This window comes from Papio anubis, chromosome 6 (assembly GCF_008728515.1).
Source record: "Papio anubis isolate 15944 chromosome 6, Panubis1.0, whole genome shotgun sequence".
NCBI classification, from domain to species: Eukaryota; Metazoa; Chordata; class Mammalia; order Primates; family Cercopithecidae; genus Papio; species Papio anubis.
In genome coordinates, this window is record NC_044981.1 from 104,762,398 (window position 1) to 104,785,712 (window position 23,315).

The window sequence follows — 23,315 nt, forward strand, 5'->3', positions numbered from 1 at the left end:
ACAGATGTGGCTAGAAGCCATGGCCCAACCAGAGATTTCACAATGAGCACCTTCCTGTCCTGTCACTGCTGAATTTCCCCTTTCCAGGACACCATGTCATAGCTTCTTCTCACACCAAGGAAGCTGCTATGGTCCTAATGTTTGTGGTCCTCCCTCAAAATTCATCCTAACTGCCAATGCGATGGCATTAGGAAGCGGAACCTTCAGGAGGTGATTATGTCATGAATGGGGTTCGGGCCCTTGCAAAAGAGGCCCCAAAGAGCTGCCTGGCCTGTTCCACCATGTGAAGGCACAGCTAGAAGATGCCATCTTTGAACCAGAAAGTGTGTCCTCACCAGACACCAAATCTGCTGGCTCCTTGATCTTGGACCTCCCAGAACGGTGACAAGTAAGTGTCTGTTGTTGTATGTAAGCTACCCACGGCCTGCTATTTTGCTGTAGTAGTCTACACAGACGAAGACAGAAGCCGCCTGCTCTAAAGCTAAGGTGCAGTGTAGAAACCACACAAGTCCCTCACTCAAGGCTGCTTCCAGAATTTTTTGAGCCCATGTTGTGTGATAGGCACTGTGCTGGAAGACCCAAACTGCAAACACAGCTGTAATGCCTGACTCCAAACCAAAAAACAACAAAGAAAAGATGGAACCAGTGTGGACTCCTGCCTCTGCCTCCAGGGTCCCCGCTTCTCCATCTGTAAATGAGGAAGTGGGGCTGACTGTCCCCCAGGCCGGCTTTCAATAAACATCTGCACATCCACTGGCCTGCCCTCCCCCAATCCCTTGCACTTTGGTAAACACACAGGGCAGTTACATTTTATGTGGATTTGAATTTATACGCATGTGGAATCATATGATATAAAAGTGTTTTTAAAAGCTTCATTTTATGTGCAAAAATTCAAATCCCTCAAAATTAAAAAAAATGGTCTAGAACTATATAATTTCTAAGTTGGCAGAAAGTGAACTGTTCCCTCTGCTACGCTGTGGCCCCACTCCCTTCTATTTACTAGTAACCTGGGCTACCTTCCCAGGTAAAAGGAACAACCAGCCATTCTTTACCAGCATTCTATGCCCAACACTTTTGTTTTATGTCTCAGAACACATGTGACTTCGGTGACTACTGGGTTGTTATCTAAATACTTACTGCTATTTTAACTTAAAATCTTCTAAAAGACATTCTATAGAAATGGTATTTATGCATTCGTTAAGAAGCAGGTGCTAGGGCTAGTGCTGGAAAGCATATTAGAAATTTAAAAATTCTAGAAAGCCAGTTAGACGCTATTAAACACTACTACTGGGTACATGTTACTATGCATTTTTTATGACTTGGCTCAAAACATGCAAAAATATTGTTCAGTGGTTGTAGATATATGCCTTTGAAAACTATATCTCCCTTTCTATAAACTTATGTCTTTGGAAACACCAGTCTCAAATTATGTGAATTTTAAATAATATGAGATAGTCAGGAAATCATCTCTGGCATAAACTGTGACTACCAGGTAATCTGTATTTAAACATGATCCATTGAAACTTAGAAGACAGGACAGCTGGAGAAGAAAGATCCAGAAGCAGGAAGAGCCAAAAGCACATTGTGGGCAGGACCAGAGGGGGAATGACAGCTAAGTTTTCCTGGAGGCGCCTCCCCTGCAGTCAGGCTGGGGAAGAGACCATCCCAAGAGCTATGGCCCCAGATCAGGATAGGGCTGGGATGGAACACCGTGACACCTCTGAAGAGGCTACGCACCTCAATGACAGACTCCACACTTTAGATCTGGGAGGCACCCTGGGATAATCCCTCAGCCTGCAATGCCCTTCTCTTTCCTTCAACTCAGTCGAAGGGCCACCTACTCCAAGAAGTCTGTCCTGACTGACATTCCCAGGCTCGCGAATGCCAGCTCATTACCAGCACGGCATTCTGGGCATTCACTTCACTTCGCCCTGCACTGCAACTGCTGGGGTTCCCAGTTCTCTCTAATCAGGACCCTTTGACTTCCTTGGGGTAGGGACGGGTCGGTTAGCATTTTATCCTCAGGACCTAACAAAGCCGCGGGCTGCTATCAGATGCTCAAGAGATGTTTGTTTAATGGAAAAAACAAACAAACAAACAGAAACAATGAATCTTTTCATTTTGCAGAGGAGGAGCTGAGAGGGGAAGTTACTTTTGCCCTGGACCACACAGCTCTTGAGGGGCAGGGCTAAGACCCCAGCTCCAAGGCTCTGCCCGCTGGTGATCCAGAATGTTGACATTCCGAACCTTCACTGGATCCATCTAAGTTGCCCCCAGAATCCATGGAAAGGCAGTTAATGTTTCTATGAACAAACAAGATGGCGCCTTTTAGTAAAGTATCTCATTTAGGCCCTTTACTTCTCCCATGAGCTCATCTCTCTGGGCAAGTAAATACAAGCAGCTCACCACAGTTACCGAGCATCCTGAGCTAAGGCCTCCAGTGAGGAAAGCCTCTCTTTTTTTTTCCAGGCAATGCCCTACTTCTATCAGTATGTGTTTAAAACAGACATTATTCCTGACAACTGCTTCATAGCAAAAAATAAAAATAAATAAATAAATAAATATCAAGCTTCACTTATCTCTCTGCTTCCAGTTTGAAGTAGAGACACTATCATAGTTTTAATACCAGGATTTGGAAAATATGTAAAAAACAAAACTTAAGTTTAGCTGCTGCTTTGCAGCTGGATTCTTCATACATCAGGAAAAACCTGAACAACTCCCTCCATCTATGTTTCTGAGATCACTAAAGTTCCTGGTGGTCAGCTGAGCCAGTGAGCCACGAGTCAGCCCTCATAACGCTGTATTGACAACAGGGAAAATGGCAGAGGCCTAAGGATACAGGTAACAGGGCGACTGTCAGCTGCCTCTCCTGCCCCAGTCCTCACCACGAGCAGCTCCCCTCTCTTGGCCGGCCGCCGTATGGCTTATAGTGTTTGTGTGCCCCACAGGAAGAGAGGATCTCAAGCCACGTGTGACTGTGAAGATTACACCCCTCACAAGAACACGCTGGAGAAATAACCATCAAAGCCAGTCCACGGTGGCGGAGAAGCCACAGATGCAAGCGCTCTCTGGCTTAAATCCAAGGTTCCAGGAGGGAAACGTTGACATGGATTCTAAATAATGAACGCAGGCTCATGTGAAACAACAGGAAAAAGTGGGCACCGTTTCACAACTAGGGTGAGTTGGGAGGGACGGTGGGAAAGGCGGGGACAGGCGAGCTGAGCCCTGTCAGCTGGTGCACCAGGGCGGTTGGGTGTCACCTACAGACAGAGGCCAGTACACTAACAACTGGGATGGTGATGCACTCCCCTGTCTTCTATAAATTTTAACTTGTTCCTCATATTAGCTTGTCAGGCCTTTATTCCACCACACACTGAGTCTGGCAACCACACATCACCTCAGATTGTTTGTAAAGAGCCCCCCTCCCACCCTCACCCCACCCTTTCCCTATTGCCCTGAGCTCAATGACCACACATAATCCTTGTGAGACCTCAGTCCATGCCTGTGAGCTACTGCCCAACTGGACCACCTGCTGGCATCCTCAATGTGCCTAATGGCAGATCCATCAGTGTGGCCTGAGGAAGATCTAGCAGGAGCCACTTCCTTCATAGTGAATGATTCTTGAGAGTTGAAGCACAAAAAAAAGAAAGAAAGCAACCGCAGGTGGGTGGTCTTTGTTCTATTAGGCCGTCCACAGAGGGATGGGAACTTTGAACTTCCGGAAAATAAACAAAGCTGCAAGCTTTAGCCTGCTGGGTGCTAAGACGCCAACAGGGTGGCCAGCCCCCCACCCTCCTCCAGCCTGTGTGTCCACATCCATGCATGGGGGCTGGGGACGTGCATCCTAGGATGACTTTTACAACTGACCCTTTCTCAGTTCCCAGCTCAAGCTGTGGTTCACACGTGAGGCTTTGATGCAGATCACAGGCAATGCCTAGGGCAACAGCGACACTTTTAAAAACCCTCCTCTGTGGGTGACTTCACTATCTAGTTGAAAGATACAAAAGGAAAAACAAATGCCAGCACTGTCTCTGAAATGCAGGCAGCAGAAATAGTAGGCGGCCGTGAGGATGAGCAGGGCAGGGACTGCTCGCCAACACTTTACTCAGGACTGAACCTGGCTGCTGGGTTAGTTCAGGATCAGGAGTCGCCGGTTTGGGATGTATCTGACAGAAGTTTTCAAGATACATGGTATGGCTTAAGAGATACTTTAAGGCCAGGTGCGGTGGCTCAAGTCTATAACCCCAACACTTTGGGAGGCCGAGGTGAATGGATCACTTGAAGTCAGGAGTTCGAGACCAGTCTGGCCAACATGGTGAAACTCCGTCTCTACTAAAAATACAAAAATTAGCCAGGTGTGATAGCAGGCATCTGTAATCCCAGCTAGTTGGGAGACTGAGGCAGGAGAATCGCTTGAACCCAGCAGGCGGAGGTTGTAGTGAGCTGAGACTGTGCCACTGCACTCCAGCCTGGCTGACAGAGTGAAACTCTGTCTAAAAAAAAAAAAGAGAGAGAGAGAGATACTATAGAGCAGAAGTCTTTTAGCGGGGGTACTGTGTCCCCATCACACCCATCACTCCCATCCCTGGAAAGCAGCCACTCCCACTAGGAAAATAGTCCCCTGCTTTTGGAGAACTGTTGGTCCTCACAAATTCCTGAGAGGGGGGGGTCAGTGAAGGATAAGTATTCAACACAACAAAGATTCCAAGGAGAGGAATGAGGCCCTCATTTGGCCTGAACTTCCCTTCTGGGGCACTGCAAGTGCTCGGAGATGTCTGCTTCCTGGGTACAACCACGCTATAAAAACAGCCCATTTATGTTCCACTCAGAACTCAGCACTGGGGACTTCCACCCTCCCTCTCGCTATGCTGCTAGAGCTTTCTGAAATGAAGACAATAAAGAAACCTGTGCCCTTCCAAGGCACCACCATGTTTTGGTGTCTGTGTGATACAGATGAGACAGATACCATGGGAACAGGTTTCATCTGGAAGATGACAGTTGCACCTGGCGTGGTTTTTGACACTTATTAACTTAATGCATTGCAGTATGTCCGGTGACTGACACCCTGCAGAAAGGCCCACAGAGGGATGCCATTTCCAAGCCCTTCAAGTCTCTTGCTTTATTGCAGCCCAGACTTGACCTTCTTTCTCCTTGGATATGTGCTTCCTTGCACAATTACTGTAGCATCTTGGGATACTGCAATGGTGAAACAGAAATAAGCAACTCTAATTTTTGTTTTCCATTTCAACCCAATATTTTCAGGCTCCAGTCCCTCATGAAGACATTCATTCAACGAATAATTCATTCAACTCCATGCAGGAGACACTCCCACGGATTTATACTCTGATAGGGAAAGACTCGCCAGGTCCACAAATGACATCACAGCAGACAGACAGAGCATGGGCCAGGCACTCTCTGTTCATGGGAATGACAATAAGGTACTCCCAGAATTCTGAGATAGAATTATCTTAAGAGAGTAAAGTTAGATAAATTAAAAACACGGTTGATTTATCACAATGCTATACACAGATGTTCACAGCGTAACTATTATAAAAGCCTCAAACTGAAACAACTGAAGTATCAACATTAGAATGTAGTAATAAGTTATATATTAATATCATGGAGGATAATACAGCAATGAAATAAACGTACTATTTGCTGTGCGAAACAACATAGACATAGCTTGCAAATATTATGTTGAACAAACAGAATACACTGTGAGTTTTACTATCGAGTTTATAAACAGGCAAAATGAAACCTAGCATGCTAGAGGGCAGGGTAGCGGTTATTCTGGAGGGAGTGGAGCCTGAAAGGAGGGCATACAGGGGACTTGGGTCCTGGTAATGTTTTATTTCTCGCTCTGCCTGCTGGCTATGTTAGTCTGATAACGTTACAAAAATGTATCGAGCTGTACCTTCACAATTTGTACATTTTCCTGAATGAATACTACAAATCTATACAAATGTTTACTTAAAAAACATCTAGATGAAGTTAGTTGGTGTTAGGAGACAGCTGTGGGGGGTGAGTGCAAGGGACGGTGTGAGAACGTGTCGCTAAAGAAATGAAGGCTGGGCCTAGTTCCTTGTGTGTGATTTGGCATCAGCTCGGAAAAGAAGGCCTAAGATGTGACTAGAATCACGTGAGCTGGAATGCAATCCGTTACACTGGGCTCTGCTCGAAAGACCATGGAAAAGATTTGGAGAAGGAGAATTTTGCAGCGTTTATTCCTCACTGTCCGGCAGAGATGCTGCAACAGGAAGGCAGGAACCTTCTGGTCACCAGCGATACGCTCAACTGTGGGATGACTCATTAGGCCTCGCCGTGGCTGGCATGAGGTGTCATTCAGGGTCATCTCTCTCTCCATCAGTGCTCAGTCCCCACTCACCAAGCAACCTTCTAGCCACAAATTCAACTTCTCCAGCCCAGGACATGCTGGAGAACTGGAAAGGAATATTCTGGCCTTTACAAAATGTTCTCACTAAATACACTAGCATCCTTTTGATACCTCAGGTACCTGTAAGGCCCTGATGCAAACACTTCTGAAAGTGCTGCGACAACACTGAGTCTCTGGACCTGCCAAGTCGAGAACCAGATGTTATACTTTGGAGACTCCACCAAAGCAGAGCTCCCCTGAGATCCAGGCCCCAAGCACCCCCATGCTCCGGGAATGGGTTCTTTGTTGGCTTGGTTTTTGTGCCTACATCATCGGTGGCTTGGACATCACCCACTCCCCATTGCCCAGCAGGGAAGAGAGGCTGGGTCAGCCTTCCAAGGTCAAGGCCAGTGAAGCTTTCCAGCAGTCAAGAGGCTGCAGGGCTCAAACAACAACCGGAATAAGGGGTCCATCTCTTGCCTCAGGGGCCTGTTCCAGTTGTATGACATTTGCCATGAAACTCAATATTCATTGCCTAGTAATAAACATAGAAGCCGAAGTACTAGATTGGGGATTCCAGGGACTTCTTCCAATCCAACTTCTTGGCGAGATCAGAGTATTTAATCACTGCAATCTAATAGGCAGATATTTTTGTTTTATTGGCTTCTAGAACAGAACCTTCCATCCCAGCCCTGGCAGCCACCTGGGGACATCCAAGTTTTGCTCTTTGCACAGCCGACTGTGTGTGAGCACAGATGAAAGTAACCTTGGGCATAGAAAGAAAGAAAATTCAAAGTTCCTGAAGAGTAGATGGATCCTGAGAGGGGAGTGATGGTACAGTGTGGGCTGCATGGCCATGAGCTGGCTTGTTGGTTGTTTACACGTAACTCTGCCTTGTCCCCCTCAAAAACTGAGAGCCCTGGAACCCATTTATACCCACTTGCCTTCAATATGTTATATCCCAACTGTTTTTTTTTTAATCTCTGAACCTACATTTTTCACTCTTGCTAATGAAACTCAACTCATTTTGTTTCTAGAGACAGAGCCAAATCCGGTGAAGCAAACTCATTCAGGAAGACTGGCAGAAGGGACCAGCCAGCCTCCGAGAGAAAGGATGTGGATGGCATGTCACAGTGGGAAGAGCCGGGGACCAGGGTCTGAAGGCCACTGACAAGGGGACCCTGGGCAATTCACTCTTTGCTGAGCCAACGTTTGCTCATCCATAAAATGAGGGGCTGGAAACGGCTGATTTCTAAGTTCCCTTCAGGTTCCATGATGGCTGGGCAAGGAGCCTCGTCTTCAGAGTCAGGAAGGCCTGGCTTCTGATCTCTGACTCCATCACTAGCTGTGTGACTCAGGCAAACTTACCTAACCTCTCTGAACCTTTTTATTATAAAATAAAAGCGGTGACAATCATATCCTTATTAACACATATTATAATAACAGAATATAATATATAAATAGTACAATCAAATAATGATAATGCGGACTGGATGAAGTAAATGTACATATGGTATTTAGTGATGTGCCTGGCGTAGTGTAAATCATAAATACTGAACAGTAAAAACAGCCATGAGTCTGTGTTTTCCGAGGCTTATGTCAATGTTGACAGAGTCCCAGATGGAGCTTGGGGTGCAATCAGGTAAAAAGTAACAAAGCACTAACAGCTTAGGGAATGGTGTGAAAAGTTCAGAAATGAATGTTCAGAATGAAATTGACTTACCATCAGCTCCGACCCTGGGCCCTGCCTGTCCTGACAGGTGTGGACGCCACCACCACACTCACAGCTGTGAATGTCTTTCCTACAGTCGTATCAGTGGCAACTCTTGAGAGTTTAGTGTGCTTTTATGAAAGCTAATTACACTAAGAGGAGGAGAATGGTGCTGAACAATCAATTTTGTTTTCATTTTACACAGAACAGTAAGCTATTAAGAGCAATCTGCTCAACAGCGAGACGTCACGAACAAGCTGAGCCATCTCCCCTGGTGTCCGCGGCTAAAGAATCTCCTTAGAAATAACAGCATTTGCCAGACGTTTATGCAGAAGTGGATATATTATTTAACAAAGTCCCGTATTGTTTATTCTGGAACACTGATATGAGAGTGATACACATGCCTTTTTCAGTATTCCCAAATATTGGGGATTTTGTTTCATGTCTGGGTTCTTTTGAACTGTTGTCACTGATAATGAAATAGTAATTGTATATAAAGGCAGATACATGCTTTTCCTGAGGTTAGGAAACATATGCAGCTGGAATCTATAAAATAAATAATTTCTCAAATACTGATAGGAACATTTTCAGAGTGTACGATGTAGTCTAATCCTACATTCTGATGAGTGTACAGATCAGAAAATACGGATGCTGGAAGGCAGATACATTTTTATCTGTTTTGACAAGTTCACCCATTTCTCTCTCTCTCTCTCTTTTTCTTTTTTTTTCTTTTTGGGGAGAACTGGGTCTTGCTATTTTGCCCAGGCAGGTCTTGAACTCCTGGGCTCAAGTTAGCCTCCAACCTCTCCACCTCTGCCTTCCTTAGTGCTGGGACTGCAGGTGTGAGCCACTGCACCTGGTCTCGCCCATTTCTAAACAAGCAATTTATTGTTGCTCTTCTTCCCAACAAAGTGTGCATGTGTGTGTGTGCATGCATGAACTGTGAGCCATGGACTATGTGAGCCGTGAACACAGCCCAGAACATGGCTCTGTATTTGAAGGATGGATCACTCCAATCCTAAGGGGGAAAATGGCCAAATTAAGAGCAGAACTGGTGATGAGGACTGCCAGAGGGCTATGTGGCCATGATCTAAGGAAGGGGCTTCTCAGGAGGGCAAGTCAGCCCTACAGAGGCCCCCCCAGCGGCATCCAGGGCCAGTCAGGGCCACAGACCCTGAGACAGGATGACTGGGTTCAAATCCTGGCTCCACACTTACTTGCCATGTAACCTTAGCAAGTTACTAACCTAACCTCACCCTGCTTGAGTTTCCTCCACTCTAACATGAGGATAATAATTGGACCTACCGCAGGAGGGAACTGCAAGAATTAAATAATACACATAAAGCATTTACGACAGTGCTGTCACTATCCTCCTCCGGGTAGGTTCTTCTGACCTTCTGAATCGTTCCACTTCATCGCTCTCCCATTTTGAGCGTGTTGTTCATGCTCCAGTTCTAAGAAATCAAGACCACTGAGTGGCACAGCCAACACCTTCTCTCTCAACCATCGTGAGTGTGATCAATATCATTAGCATGAGTAAAAGCATATTTATGGCATTGTGCTAAGTGCTACACTAACACACACACAGCGGTCCTCTAGAAATTCCCAGCTTATGATGGACGATAATGATAAATCCGGAAACAGAGCACATGCATTAGGAAAATGCGGAAATTAAATATGCTGAGCATTTTCAATATTTGCAAGTAAATGTACTATTATATAAAAATGTGAGCAGGGCGTAATGGCTCACGCCTGTAATCCCAGCAATTTGGGAGGCTGAGGCGGGCAGATCACCTGAGGTCGGGAGTTCGAGACCAGCCTGACCAATATGGAGAAATCCCGTCGCTACTAAAAATTAAAAAAATTTAAAAATTAGCCGGGTGTGGTGGCACATGCCTGTAATCCCAGCTATTCGGGAGGCTGAGGCAGGAGAATCGCTTGAAGCCAGGAGGTTGAGGTTGCACTGAGCTGAGATCGCACCAATTGCACCACAGCCTGGGCAACAAAGCGAGACTCTGTCTCAAAAAAAAAAAAAAAAGTTTCCGTATGCACTCTCACCACCATTTACCCCACTCCACTATCCACTCTGAACAGAATGATTGCCTATAGTTTACAGATAATGGAACCAGGAAGCAAATAAACCAAAAGAGAAATTCCTGGTGCAGGCGATTCCTCTCCTGCTTCCCGCCCCACAGTTCTGTCTCACCTTCACAATAAGCAGCCCCGCCAGCCATGAGGAAATGGCGGGTAAGCAACTCCATCCTCTTTGCCCCCACGGCAGGGCCCTGGAACTCACACAAAAAGAGCCAGCCTTAGAAGCCCAGTCGGAGAAGACGTCTACTAAGGAAGACGAAGAGGCTCTGGCTCTGAGGCAGAGGCTGCGATTGGCTAGGGTGGAGTTGGAGACAGTTGCTTTCCATGATTTGATTTCTAAGCCACAAAGGTAAATTATGATGAAACAAACATATACATTTTTTTAATGCCGAAAAAAGCAAATGGCAAAAACATGGGGAGCAAGCAGCCCCGGTATGGTTATTGAAACCGCTAAAGCGAGGGAGGTGTCTGAGCAAGGCAGAGGCCATTGGAAACTCGGAGACGGTGGCCATCCCTGGGCGCCAGCCTCGCGGAGAGCTGCGCAATGAACACGCCCCATGCTGGGAAGGGGCGTGCCGTGGACCCGGGGCCCCTCCCACCTCGCTCATCCGCGCTTCCTCTCTGCCCACCAGAGCTCTGCATTTGCTTCTCCTTACGCAGACTGCAAATAAGGAGGCAGGTGGAGAAAGAAAAATAAGCAGAGGCGACTGAGAAAGAGAGGTCAGAAGGTAGGGGGAGACCCTGGAAGAGCAGAGCGAAGAAGTTGAGAAAAGAAAGTTCCAGAAGAGGGCAGTGCCCCACCTATGCAGTGCTGAGGGGCTTGGTAAGACATGGCCTAGTGGGTGGGGTGGGCAAGTTCACCCACGACCACACCAGGACGGCCTCATGGAGCAGTGAGCATGGAAGGCTGCCTTCAGAGGGGCCTGTATGGCAGGGGTCAATGAGAGGATGAATGAGCATCTGGAACATTATTTTCAGGGATTTAGTTGTGAGAAGAAGTGAAAACGGGGTGGAAGTAGTGGCAGGTGAGCAGCTGAAGTAGGGAATTTTTTTTTTCTTCTTTGAGACGGAGTCTCACTCTGTCGCCCAGGCTGGAGTGCACTGGCGTGATCTGGGCTCACTGCAACCTCCCACCTCCGGGTTCAAGTGATTCTCCTGCCTCAGCTTCCTGAGTAGCTGCGATTACAGGCCCAGTCATCATGCCCCACTAATTTTTGGTTTTTTTTTTAGTAGAGATGGGGTTTCACTATGTTTGCTGGGCTGGTCTCAAACTCCTGACTTTGGGTGATCCACCCGCCTTAGCCTCCCAAAGTCCTGGCATTACAGGCGTGAGTCACCATGCCCGTCCATGAAGTAGGGAATTTAACAGAGGAGAGGGAAGTGGGAGCAGAGTGGAGGCTGCAGGAAGCGACATGGCAATGAGGCTCTATCCTCAGATTCTCCACCTGTCAATTCGAAGTCATGCTACATGCCAAGTAACGAGCATGCCTTCCTTTTCAATCTTTGTACCCAGTTTGCAAACATTATATTTTTTTAAAGATTAGGAACCAATCCTATGAATAAAAAGGAAAGCACTCTATATCCAGAAAACCTGAAGGGCTTCAATAGGCAGTTTTGCACTTTTCACATTCAACTCTCCTATCTCTCACAGTTTAATTAATTTCAAAATATGAATACACCTGTTGTCAGTGTTTGAGATGGCATTTGGCTTGCAGGGTATCTGGGCGAGTAACAGAGAGGGAGCATCTGGAGATAGGCTGCCCAGTGTGAATCCAGCTCTGCCGCCTACTAACTGACCTTGGAAAGTCACTTCACTTCTCTGGGCCTCAGTTTTCATATTTTTAAAATGGAGACAATAAAGTTGTCCCCATTAAAAAAGTTAAGTTCACTATGTGTGTACATATTTAAGTTGTATCTCACAAAGTGGTTATGACTCAGTATGTGTGTACACATGTGGTGGGCAGGATTCTGAAGAAGTCTCCCTGAGGCTTCTCATCTGGATGCTGCTGTGGAAGGGGCTCTGCAGACGCTCGTAAGGTCACTATTCAATGGATGGTAATATGGGGACATCATCCTGGATCATCCAGGTAGGCCCAGGGTACTCACATCAGTCCTCAGAGGCAGAAGACAAAGGGCGTGGAGGGGTGTTGGAAGAAGTGTGTTGGAGAGATGAGGCAGGAGGAGAGAGGCAGAGATTCTAAGGTGGGGAAGACTCTCCCCACTGCTGCTGGAGTGAAGGGATCCACAAGCCAAGGAATGCAGGGGGCCTCTGGAAGTTGAGGTTAACCCCTGGCTGGCAGCCAGGAAGAAACGGGAACTTGTGTCCTCCAACCACGTGGAACTGAAATTTACTTAAAACCTCAAGAAGCCTGGAAGTGGGCTCTCCCCCAGGGCCTCCAGAAAGGAAGGCAGCTCTGCTGGTATCTTGACCTTAGCTCTGTGACGCCCTAAGCCCAGGGCCATCTGAGCCTTGCTGTTTGCAGACTTCCGATGCACAGAAATGGCGAGTCAATAAACTTGTGTTGTTTTAAGCTATTCATGTGGTGGTGATTTGTTACAATAGCAATAGAAAATGAATGCCACATAAGTGCACCCGTGTGTGGATTTGCGTCAAGAGCCTGCAGGGCTTTGTACACTGAGGAATGGAAGCCTTGGAAGAGTAGGAGGCTCAGGGAAAATGGATCAGATTTTATCCGTATCCATGTCCTTTGAAAATTACCCCCAAAATAGGAAGGAGACAAGAAACTGAAAGCCAAGCTCCATGTTCTGTGACATTAAGAGGCATGTAGAACTGCCCTAAGCAATAACATATGAAAATGGAAGGCACACAAAGACCTTTGGTTCTCAGAATCAGCACACTAGTGCTCTGAGGGGCCCTGCACTGCACGGCAGCCATAGCCTGCCTATGACTGCTGAGCTCTCAGAAATAGGGAAGATCTCCAAGGCCTTCCCGACTCTGCAAAAAAGAGTTAGGGGCAGAACCACAGCACTTACTGGTGGGCAAACCATAGGATAGGATTGCACTGACAGCTGATGCCAATGCATAGATACACCATGAGCTTAGGTATTGAGCCCTGGGCCAGTTGTAAGGCAGAGTCGCTGACCTTAGGCCTCCTGTGTGGAGATCAAGTGAGGCTGAAGGGGTCTAAGTTCTGCTGATCCCACAGATTTTGGTAAGTAGATTAATTAGCATCCCTAATTTAGGCCTGTGGGATTTTCCACAGACAAAAAGCTAGCAATGAGCTCACAATCAAAGATCAACAAGCCCCAAGGACACAAAGCTAAGATTTATGAGAATCAGAAGAAACAAGAAACAAGAGATCAGGTCCTCCTGTTATAATTGTCTAATACAGAAATTAGAATAGCCATGCATAAAGAGAATAAAATTATGAAAGATACCACCACAAAGATGAGGAAGCAGCTGCAAGTGAAAACAGATGCAGGAATGATAAATTCCTTAATGAATCGAGGAAGGTCAAAATGAAGTGCATCGAGTGTGGGGGTTAAGGAAAGAGGGTAAGTCTGACAGGCACATCAGTTCCCCCAGCAAGACCTAGAAAGCTTAGGGACTGAAAACAGGTCGTGTGCATGAAAGTCTGTTCAAGGAGTCTGAATCTAGATTTTCCTGTGCAGAAGATGGAAAGTATACACTGAAAAAAATTAAAACTGACAGGCCTTACACCCAGGGATACCAGAACAGGGCAGAGATGGAATACCAACCTGAAGATAGGGTAAAAAATATGTGCACTGGACAAAGACCCCTGACCCCTTCTCTCACCCAGTTTAAGAATAACAATGGCCAAGCTTGAGCTTTAATGCAGGAGATTAGAGGACCTTTATTTTGAAAAACATAAGGGCCCTAGAAAAAAAGACTTCGTGGTCACTGGGGGTCTCCAATACAAAACTGGCTAGCTACCCAATCACACTACAGTCTGGTAGCCCAGTAGTCAAAAGGCTCTACTCAGTCCAAGAGAGCCTGCAGTCAGCTTAATAATAATTCACCCTTAAAGCCTTCAATATGAGGAACACAAAAACAAAGAAATGAGAAACAAAAAAAAAAAAAGAGAGAGAGAGAGATGGAGAGAAATGATGCAGAGAACAGAGGCAGTACTGCTTAACGGTAAGGCATAGTATCTAAAGTCAGACTGGTTTGACACCTGGCCTTATCACGTTCTACCTGTGGGAGCCCGGGCAAGTCACTTAACTTCTCTGGGCCTCAGTTTTCCTATCTGTAAAGTAAGAATGGTCAGTGGTACTGCTTCAAAGAGTTGCTACAAGGATCAAATGAGTTAATACATGTAGAATACTTAGAACAGTGCCTGCTCTTTTAGTATATAAATGCTAGCTGTTATTTTTCAAAGAAACTATAATTTATATCATCAGAAAAATAAAGCAAGAACAGGACACTAAAAAAGAACAGAGAACAAGAAGGAGTTTTTGGTACTGAAAAATGTTACAAATGAATTTTTAAATTCATTGAAACATTAGAAGATAAAGTTAAATAAATTTTCCAGAAAGTGCAACAAAAAGATCAAGAGGTGGACAATACAAAAGCTAAGAAAATTAAAGGATCAATACAAGACATCGGCTGGGTGTGGTGGCTCACACATTTTATCCCAACACTTTGGAAGCCTGAGGTAGGAGGATCTGATCACTTGAGCCCAGGAGTTGAAGACCAGCCTGGGCAACATAGTGAGACCCTGTCTCTACAAAAAATATAAAATAAAAAATTACTCAAGCATGGTGGCACATGCCTGTAGTCCCAACTACGCAGAAGGCTGAGGTGGGAGGATTGCTTGAGCCCAGAGGTTGAGGCAGCAACGAGCCATGATTGCACCACTGCACTCCAACGTGGGCAACAGAGTAAGACCCTGTCTCAAGAAAAAAATACAAGACATCAATATCCAAATAAAAGAGTTACAGATACAAAAAAAGTTCCAGATAGAGAGAACAGACAAACAATAATAACGGGGAGGAAATTATTGAAGGACATTTCCTAGAAATGAAAAACCCAGGTTTCTACATCAACAGGACTCACCACCACCCTGGTATTGATGCCCAACACAATGACTGATCATCATTTGAAAAAACAAAACCTCCAAAACACCAGCTATAAAGAACAACATCTAAAAGCTTTGAAAGAGGCAAAGGAATGGTGGGGACAAGGTCAGGTTCAAATATTTAGTATATGGCACTGGACTTCTGAATAGAAAATGTGGAAGCTAGAAGACAATGGAATCATTGCTTCAAAATTCTGATTGAGCATGATTTTCCATTCATATTTGTATACCCAACTTGAGAATCAATCAAGTGTAAGATTGAAATAAACATATTTTCAGATATTTAAAATCTCAAAAAGGTATCACTTCCTTAAGATGTCACAGGGTATTTTCCACCAAAAACAGGGAGGAAAATGATGAAGCTGAAGATCCGGGATGCAGGAACAGGAAGGATGTTCCTTGTCAAGGAGGATGCCCATCCAGAAGAGGGGCAAGGAAAACCCTCAGGATGATCATGACAGGAGACTCTGGAGTGACAGCAGCGTCCCAGGTCAGTCCAACTCAAGTGGAAGGAGGCTCAGATAGAGCTAAAATAGCAACAATGGGTGTAATTGGATGGACATATTTTTACAGAGCTGTTGGAAGATATGGAAAAGTCCAAATACAAAAACAAGTCAGGAGGCTGGGCACAGTGGCTCACACCTGAAATTCCAGCACTTTGGGAAGCCGAGGTGGGTGGATCACTTGAGGTCAGGAGTTGGAGACCTGTGTAGCCAACGTGGCAAAACCCCTTCTCAACTAAAAATACAAAATTTAGCCGGGTGTGGTGGTGTGCCTGTAATCCCAGCTACTCAGGAGGCTGAGACATGAGAATCACTTGAACCTGGAAGGCTGAGGTTGCAGTGAGCCAAGATCACACCATTGCACTCCAGCCTGGGCAACAGAGTGAGACTCTGTCTAAAAAAAAAAAAAAAAAAAAGAGGCGGGAAATATAAAATGTTTTATAAGGAAATATTCATAGTACAACCTGGCACAGGTGTGAACAATATTTACATGTGCAAAGTAATTTAAAAATCTGGATATGGATTTAATAAAAATTTATGATGTAGCTATTCTGAAGGGATTAGGGAGAAAGAGGAAGGGAGAGCATAAGAGAATAAAAAATACACAGATAATGTCTAACATGAATGAACCAAGAGAGAAATACACACATATTACTTAGAATACCAAAAACAGTTGAAACTGAGAGTTGAGGCAGGTTCACAGGAGATGGCTGGTTTTGGTTATAAGTCCTTTTTAGCACAATTTGGCCTTTTAAACTATATGTTACTTTGATTAAAAAAAAAAGAAAATTAAAAAAAAAGACTACTGTCCTAGGTGCCACTTATCAATGGCCACATTCACTCTGAGTTGAAGTGATGTTTAGGATGTTTAGAATGTTTTATGCAAGCACAGTTGTATCCACTAGCTAATATCCTGAGGGGTTGTTTTGCTTTAGATACAGACAATAGCTCACATTAACATTCCCCCAGGGACCAATATAAAAATATATCTATCGTCAGCATATGAAGGCTCACTAAAGTTAATGGGCTTTTTCACACATCACCTAAGTTGTATACCTAATATACAACAGCAGAAGCAAATTAATAAATGAACTCTGGAAGATTCTAGCTTCTCATTGCTAAGTTTACCATAATTTGCATAGTTCAGGGAGAGGACCTAGAATATAACTAAGGCAACAGGAAAATAACGTTCGAAGGGGATTAGGTAAGTCCACATCATCTCACGCACAAATAACAGTGTGAGCAAGAAGGCAGCTAATATTAGCCTCATGCTGACCCAGGAGAGGGCTCCCTCCAACATCCAGCTCTTTGCAAATGGATTCCCAGAGTCAGAATATTGCATCTGAAAGAGACCTCAAAAATAGTCCAGTTTAACCCTTTCATTTCCCTAATGAGGAAACAGATAGGTTGACAAAAATAACAATTGTGTAATGTAGTCACTGCTGTCTGGACAGAGACTTCAACCCTGGACTCAGTCTGGGTTTTAGGTTGTAAATGAGACATGGATGTTTCTAAAGAGGGATAATGAGATGGTGCTGAGTCACACAAATGACACCAGAAATAGAACTTACTATTTAACCATGAAGATTCCATTCCAGACTAAGTGTGGGAAAAGGCTTTAACCACCAAGCTACAGTGTTTTCCCACCGATGATCTGTGCCTAGAGAAGACTTTAATGAAAGGTGCAAATTACCAAGCACAGGTGCTGTCTACACTAGAGCTCATCTGCTGTATTTCTGAGTCAAACAGGCCCTGATCTCATTGACTGAGCTTCATTTGTTCAGTGTTTCAGCACCTGGGTGCACTCAGTTACATCTAACCAAGGAATTTTCTTGCCTTTCCAAATCATTCACTGAAAATGTGCTACTGGCAAATATCAACTCTGATCACTACAGAAACGAAATGCTTTACACTTATACACACAGATGAAGACTCAATTTAATTCTTCATTTAAACAATTTTTTTTTAACTTCTGATCCCTGCCTCCCTATCCATGAACAAACATTTCCCCAAGTCACAATGACGTCAGGGCTTTAATAACTCATGGTACAGCCTTTAATCAAAGACTTTGGCCTAAATAGATTATAGCCTCTGGTTCCCTCAACCACATGATGATTTGTTCCCTCATAAATTATTAATTCATTCAACAGGCATGGCTTCTTCTTACTTTGCCACTCTACTGCACTCATATTTTCTTAAGAACTCAGTGAGCCTATACTTTAAAGATTATTATGTAGTATTTTATACGAATAGATAGAAAGTTATGAAGCCCTCAAATGAAACAACACTTCCAATCCTACCACCCAACTAAAGATTAGATCCCATTACCAATATCACTGGAGATAACTTTGTGCTCTTCCTGGATCTTACCTTCCAGACTACTCCCTCCCTAGGAAATGGTCCTTGCTTTTAAACATAGTTTTACCATCCATGGATGTCTCTGAACAATTTATTGCTTGAATATGCTTGCTTTTGAGTTTTATCAACGTGGCACTGGCTGGGTGTGGTGGCTCAAGACTGTAATCCCAACACTTTGGGAGGCTCAGGTGGGTGGATCACTTGAGGTCAGGAGTTCGAGACCAGCCTGGCCAACATGATTAAACCCCGTCTCTACTAAAAATACAAAATTAGCCAGGTGCAGTGGTGCACACCTGTAATCCCAGTTGCTTCGGAGGCTGGGGCAGCAGAATCGCTTGAACCCAGGAGGGGAAGGTTGCAATGAGCTGAGAATGCGCCACTGCACTCCAGCCTGGGCAAGAGAGTGAGACTCAGTCTCAAAAAAAAAAAAAAAAAAAAAAAAAAATCACCACCACCACAACCAACAACAACAAAAAAACAAACAAACATGGTATTTTACTGCATGATGTAGTCTTTAGCAAATTTTTTTGTTGACGATAAGTTTCTAAGATATGCCCATGTAGGCCGGGCGCAGTGGCTCACGCCTGTAACCCCGGTACTTTGGGAGGCCAAGGCGGGATCACCTGAGGTCAGGAGTTCAAGACCAGCCTGGCCAACATGGTGAAACCCCGTTTCTACTAAAAATACAAAAATCAGCCGAGTGTGGTAGTGAGTGCCTATAATCCCAGCTACTTGGGGGGCTGAGGCAGAAGAATTGTTTGAACCCAGGAGCCAGAGGCTGCAGTGAGCCAAAATTGAACCATTGCACTCCAGCCTGGGTGACAAGACTGAGACTCTGTCTCAAAAAAAAAAAAAAAAAAAAAAGCCCATGTTGCTCCATGTAGCTGCAGTTTCTCTCTTTCCACTGCTGGATAATACTCCACTGTATGAATCTCCCATGGTGCATTTATTTGTTCTCTTGTTCTTGAACATTTATATTGTTTCCAGTTTTTTGCTATTGTGAACAGTATCATCATGAACAATCTCAAACATGATCTCAAGAAATTGCAAAATTTTTTTTCGTATATATACTTACAAATGGAATTGTTGAGTCAGAGGGTACATGTGCATTCTGCTTTATAAGATAAAACCAGTTTTTTATCCAAAGTGGTGGCACCAAATTATACTCCCACAAGCCGTATATGAGCGATCCTGTTTCCTCATACACATCATTGCCAACGCTTGGTAATGTCAGACTTCTTAATTTTTGCCAACTTAGTGGGAGTAAAAAGCATGTCACTGTGATCCTCATTTACATTTTCCCGATTACTAATGAGGCTGAGCATGTTTTCATGTTTTTAGATTGCCTACCACCTGGCTCCTAATAATTTTAGGCAATTCATTTCGTCATACTGTGTATCACACTATTCATTAACCCAAAATTCATTAGGAGGATGAAAATCAAGATACATCAGGAGATAGTAGGTGACTCTGAATGACTACATGTCTTTGTGTAATGGGCATTGTGGCTGACGCTGTAATCACTCAACTCCACCCCCGTTAAACAGCAGCCTGTGGCTTGGAGATTGGAGCTCAGCTCAAAAGGAGAGCATGTGTAGTCTAAGGGAATCCCACATCTCTTGAAAGTTCAAGAGTGGAGATGTAAACCAAATCTGTCTAAAGACAGAAAAAGAGAGGATTAGTAGAAGCATCTTGAAAAGTCCTTCCTTCCTCTCACAAGCAGCAATGGGAAGCCAGGATGTGTCTGACACTGGATGTGAAAGAGGAAGCACACGGACCCACCTGCTTCTGGCAGCCATCCTGGGCCCACGAGGAGAAGCAATCAGAGAGGAAAGCGGCCCATGTGGAGGGCCGAGCAGACAGTTGAGAACCACCGGAGTCCCTGATCACACTGCTCAACTGTCACACAGACCAACATAGAGCCTGCTATCTCTGGGTGCCAATTTAGGCAAATCAGTGTGTTGCTTTGCTGCTTCAGGCAATTTGAACCTGGCTTTCTGTTGCTTCAACCAAGAGCATCCTGATACAAGTTGTGTAGTTTAAAAACAAAAATGGCCAGGCACGGTGGCTCATGCCTGTAATTCCAGTACTTTGGGAGGCCAAGGCAAATTGATCACTTGAGGATAAGAGTTCGATACCAGCCTGGGCAACATGGTGAAACCCCATCTCTATTAAAAATACAAAAATTAGCTGGGCATGGTGATGGGCACCTGTAATCCCAGCTACTCGGCAGGCTGAGCCAGGAGAATCGCTTGAACCTGGGAGGCAGAGGTTGCAGTGAGCCAAGATCACACCACTGCACTCCAGCCTGGGCGACAGAGCAAGACCCTGTCTGAAAAACAAACCAACAAACAAAACAAAACACAACAAAAACAAACACAACAAAAACTATGAGCCATGAGTAGCATTACTAGCCATGTGTGGGCAGCTGGGCAATAGCAACAGGTGGACGTGTATAGATGAGCCTGAGATCCCTCATCATCTCTAGGCAGGAGTAGGTGAGTGGTGTGAGGTAGGGATCAGGTAGCAGGGACAAGACTCATAAATTTGGGGTTGCTGAGCATGGACTTTCTTTCCAAGGCAGGCTTTGAAAACCCTTGAACAGGATCATTCAGAATAGATGCTACTAATTAAATTCCACTCAATGTGGAAAAATCTCCTGACTACTGCTGCCACAGCCACTGCCTGACTGCTCTGTCATCCACTATCTCTCAACATGTATGGAGACACTTTTGGCTCGCATCCAGTCATGGTGTCCTTGCTTACATGCAATGGTATTCTTGCTGTTTCTATTATGATGTTCTTTGTTTTCCCTTCTAGGCTGTGCATATCTTAAAGGAAGGTGTTATACTGTCCTGTACTTTGCAGCCTCCTTTCCACCAGATGTGACCACTGGTCCTGCTGGTTACTCCTGTGGGCCCTGAGAAAGACATCTACTGTCTCCGAGATTCAATTGCCTTCTCAATCGCAGCAAGAAGAACACTTCAAGACTGTTGGGTGGATTATGAGAATACATCGTAAGTGCTCCATAAATGTCTGTGGTGTTAATGCCATTGGGGGAGTGCATGAAGACTGACCTCCATGGTGGCCATGTGTGGTCGAAGGCTGAGTCTTCGCCTTAGAATCCTTCTAGACTAAAACACAGTCCTGTGTCCTGAAGAAGCTGAAACAGTTTTCCTCTTTAGGAAAAGTAAAGCATCATTAAATTATATTCTTAACAATAGAGAATCTGAGCAATAACTATATAGCTGGAAAACAACAATCTTACCAAATCAGATTCAACATAAAACTAACCATTGATACTCTGCTACAAACTACCAGCTCCATGAACCAGTAAAATGCAAAATTCATGGCCATTGCATGAGAAAATCAGCAACAGGAATGCTAGTCTTGTCAGTACATTCCAAAATAAAACAATTTAACTTTAGAAATGCAAGAGCTCTCTGAACATAAATGAACTTTTTAATAACTTTGCATGTTCATGGATACAAAACAAGAGCTGACATGGTTTTAATGTCAAGGCTAAATTTCAGTGCTATGAAATATATCTAATCACAGGCTGTAAATGCAATCTTAAAGAATAAGAAAGACACAGCTAATTTAGAGTAGAACAGATTCCTGGAATAATTGTTCTTGGAAAAAGACCAAGAAATAGTTGACACTTCCCCCAAATCACATTATTTTAATTCTGCACATTGTTTTTTTTACAAAAGTATCCTAAACAATTGCATAGTTGTCTTAGACAAATTTAGAAACCATATAAAGTATGTCAAATTATTTTTTACAGGGGAAAAATGTATCTGATAAACACACTTGGAGGAAGGAAGGAAAAAATAATGACAGAACAAAAGGAAACCAGAAATCCAAAATGAGTCCAGCCAACAGGGTATTGTTTCTAAAAGAAAATTATCTAAAATCTGAACTACCAGAAATGAGAAGAGAAAAATCTGAATTTTCATTATTTGTCTCCTTTTCACCATTAACTGGGCTGATTCTGTCTAGGATTACCATCCAGCAGAAGAAACTGTAAACAAATCCAATCTTTCCAATATGCTAAATAATGAACTTCATAACGTGCCCACGATGATGGGTCTTGTCTTCCTGGAAATTGCAATCTACTTAATTTTTCCAACTAAGGAATATTGGCTATGGTTTTGAAAGGTTACTGAGAAAAGAGTTTTAAAAGGTGATACAAAGCAAGCAAAATCTTGATGCTATTATTCACGGAAAATGAATGACATTTAAAATGTTTTAAACTTTTAAGTGATGGAAGCCATTTAAAGGCTTTGTCCATCCTTCACTTTCATGAAAGGGCCATGGATTCCACCACGATGGACCATGTTTGCTCTTGGGCAATGGGTGGGGGTTCATGGTTGTGGTTCATGGCATCTCTACCTGGAGAATAAGAGCAAAGCTGTTTCCCTGATACCCACACCCCACATTCATCCATTGGCAAATCGTGTCACTGTCAAAATGCTCCTAATTCCAGTTACTTCCTATCTCTTCCATCATGAGCCCTGGTCCAAGTCCACCTGCATCTTTCAAATGAAATCTTGTGATGGCTTCTGTAATTTCTCATTTCCTCTCCTGCCCCCTTACATCCCACTCTCTACACAGCAGCAAGAATAATCTTTTAAAAATGACTTCCAGTTATACTAAGAACAAAACCTAATGTCCCCGCCATGGTCTGTAAGGCCCTACCTAGTCTGGCCCCTAGCTCTCTCCCTGGCATCCTCTTCCTCCCACTCACCCTCTTGTTCTCCACTGCACTCCAGTGACATTGATCTTCTTCCCATGCCTCAAACATGCAAAGTTCATCCCCACCTCAGGGCCTTTGCACTAGCTGTTTCCTCTCCCTGGAATGCTCTTCCCTCAGACAGGCAAGTCTCAATCCCTTCTTTCAGATTTCTTCTCAGTGTCACCTCTTCAAAGATGCCTTCCCTGACTAACTCATCTAAAACAGCCTCATCTACCCAAGTTATGGTCTACTGCCTCACCCTTCTTAATTTTCTTCTATCAGTCATAATAATCTGATATTATGTTATACATATATTTGTAGACTTCCTCATTGTCAGACATCCCTACTAGAACATAATCCCCTTGAAGGCAGGGATTTTATCTCATTCATGGCTAAATTATTTAGCACCTAGAATATTCCTCAGTCCTCAGCAAATATTCATTGAATGAATGAATCAATCAATCAATTGATTTGTCTC

At 44.2% G+C, this 23,315-nt stretch overlaps 1 protein-coding gene and 1 long non-coding RNA gene across 6 annotated transcripts in view; one reads left to right on the forward strand and one right to left on the reverse strand.

Moving 5' to 3' along the window:
* The window catches only part of ZDHHC14 (zinc finger DHHC-type palmitoyltransferase 14), a 300,740-nt gene that overhangs the window by 153,646 nt on the left and 123,779 nt on the right, over nt 1-23,315 (reverse strand). The gene's annotated exons all lie outside the window — the stretch shown is intronic.
* LOC116275342 lies at nt 2,883-7,813 on the forward strand. The gene is made up of 3 exons (XR_004184382.1): nt 2,883-3,177; nt 5,263-5,438; nt 7,411-7,813. It is a non-coding gene; the product is annotated as an uncharacterized LOC116275342 (long non-coding RNA).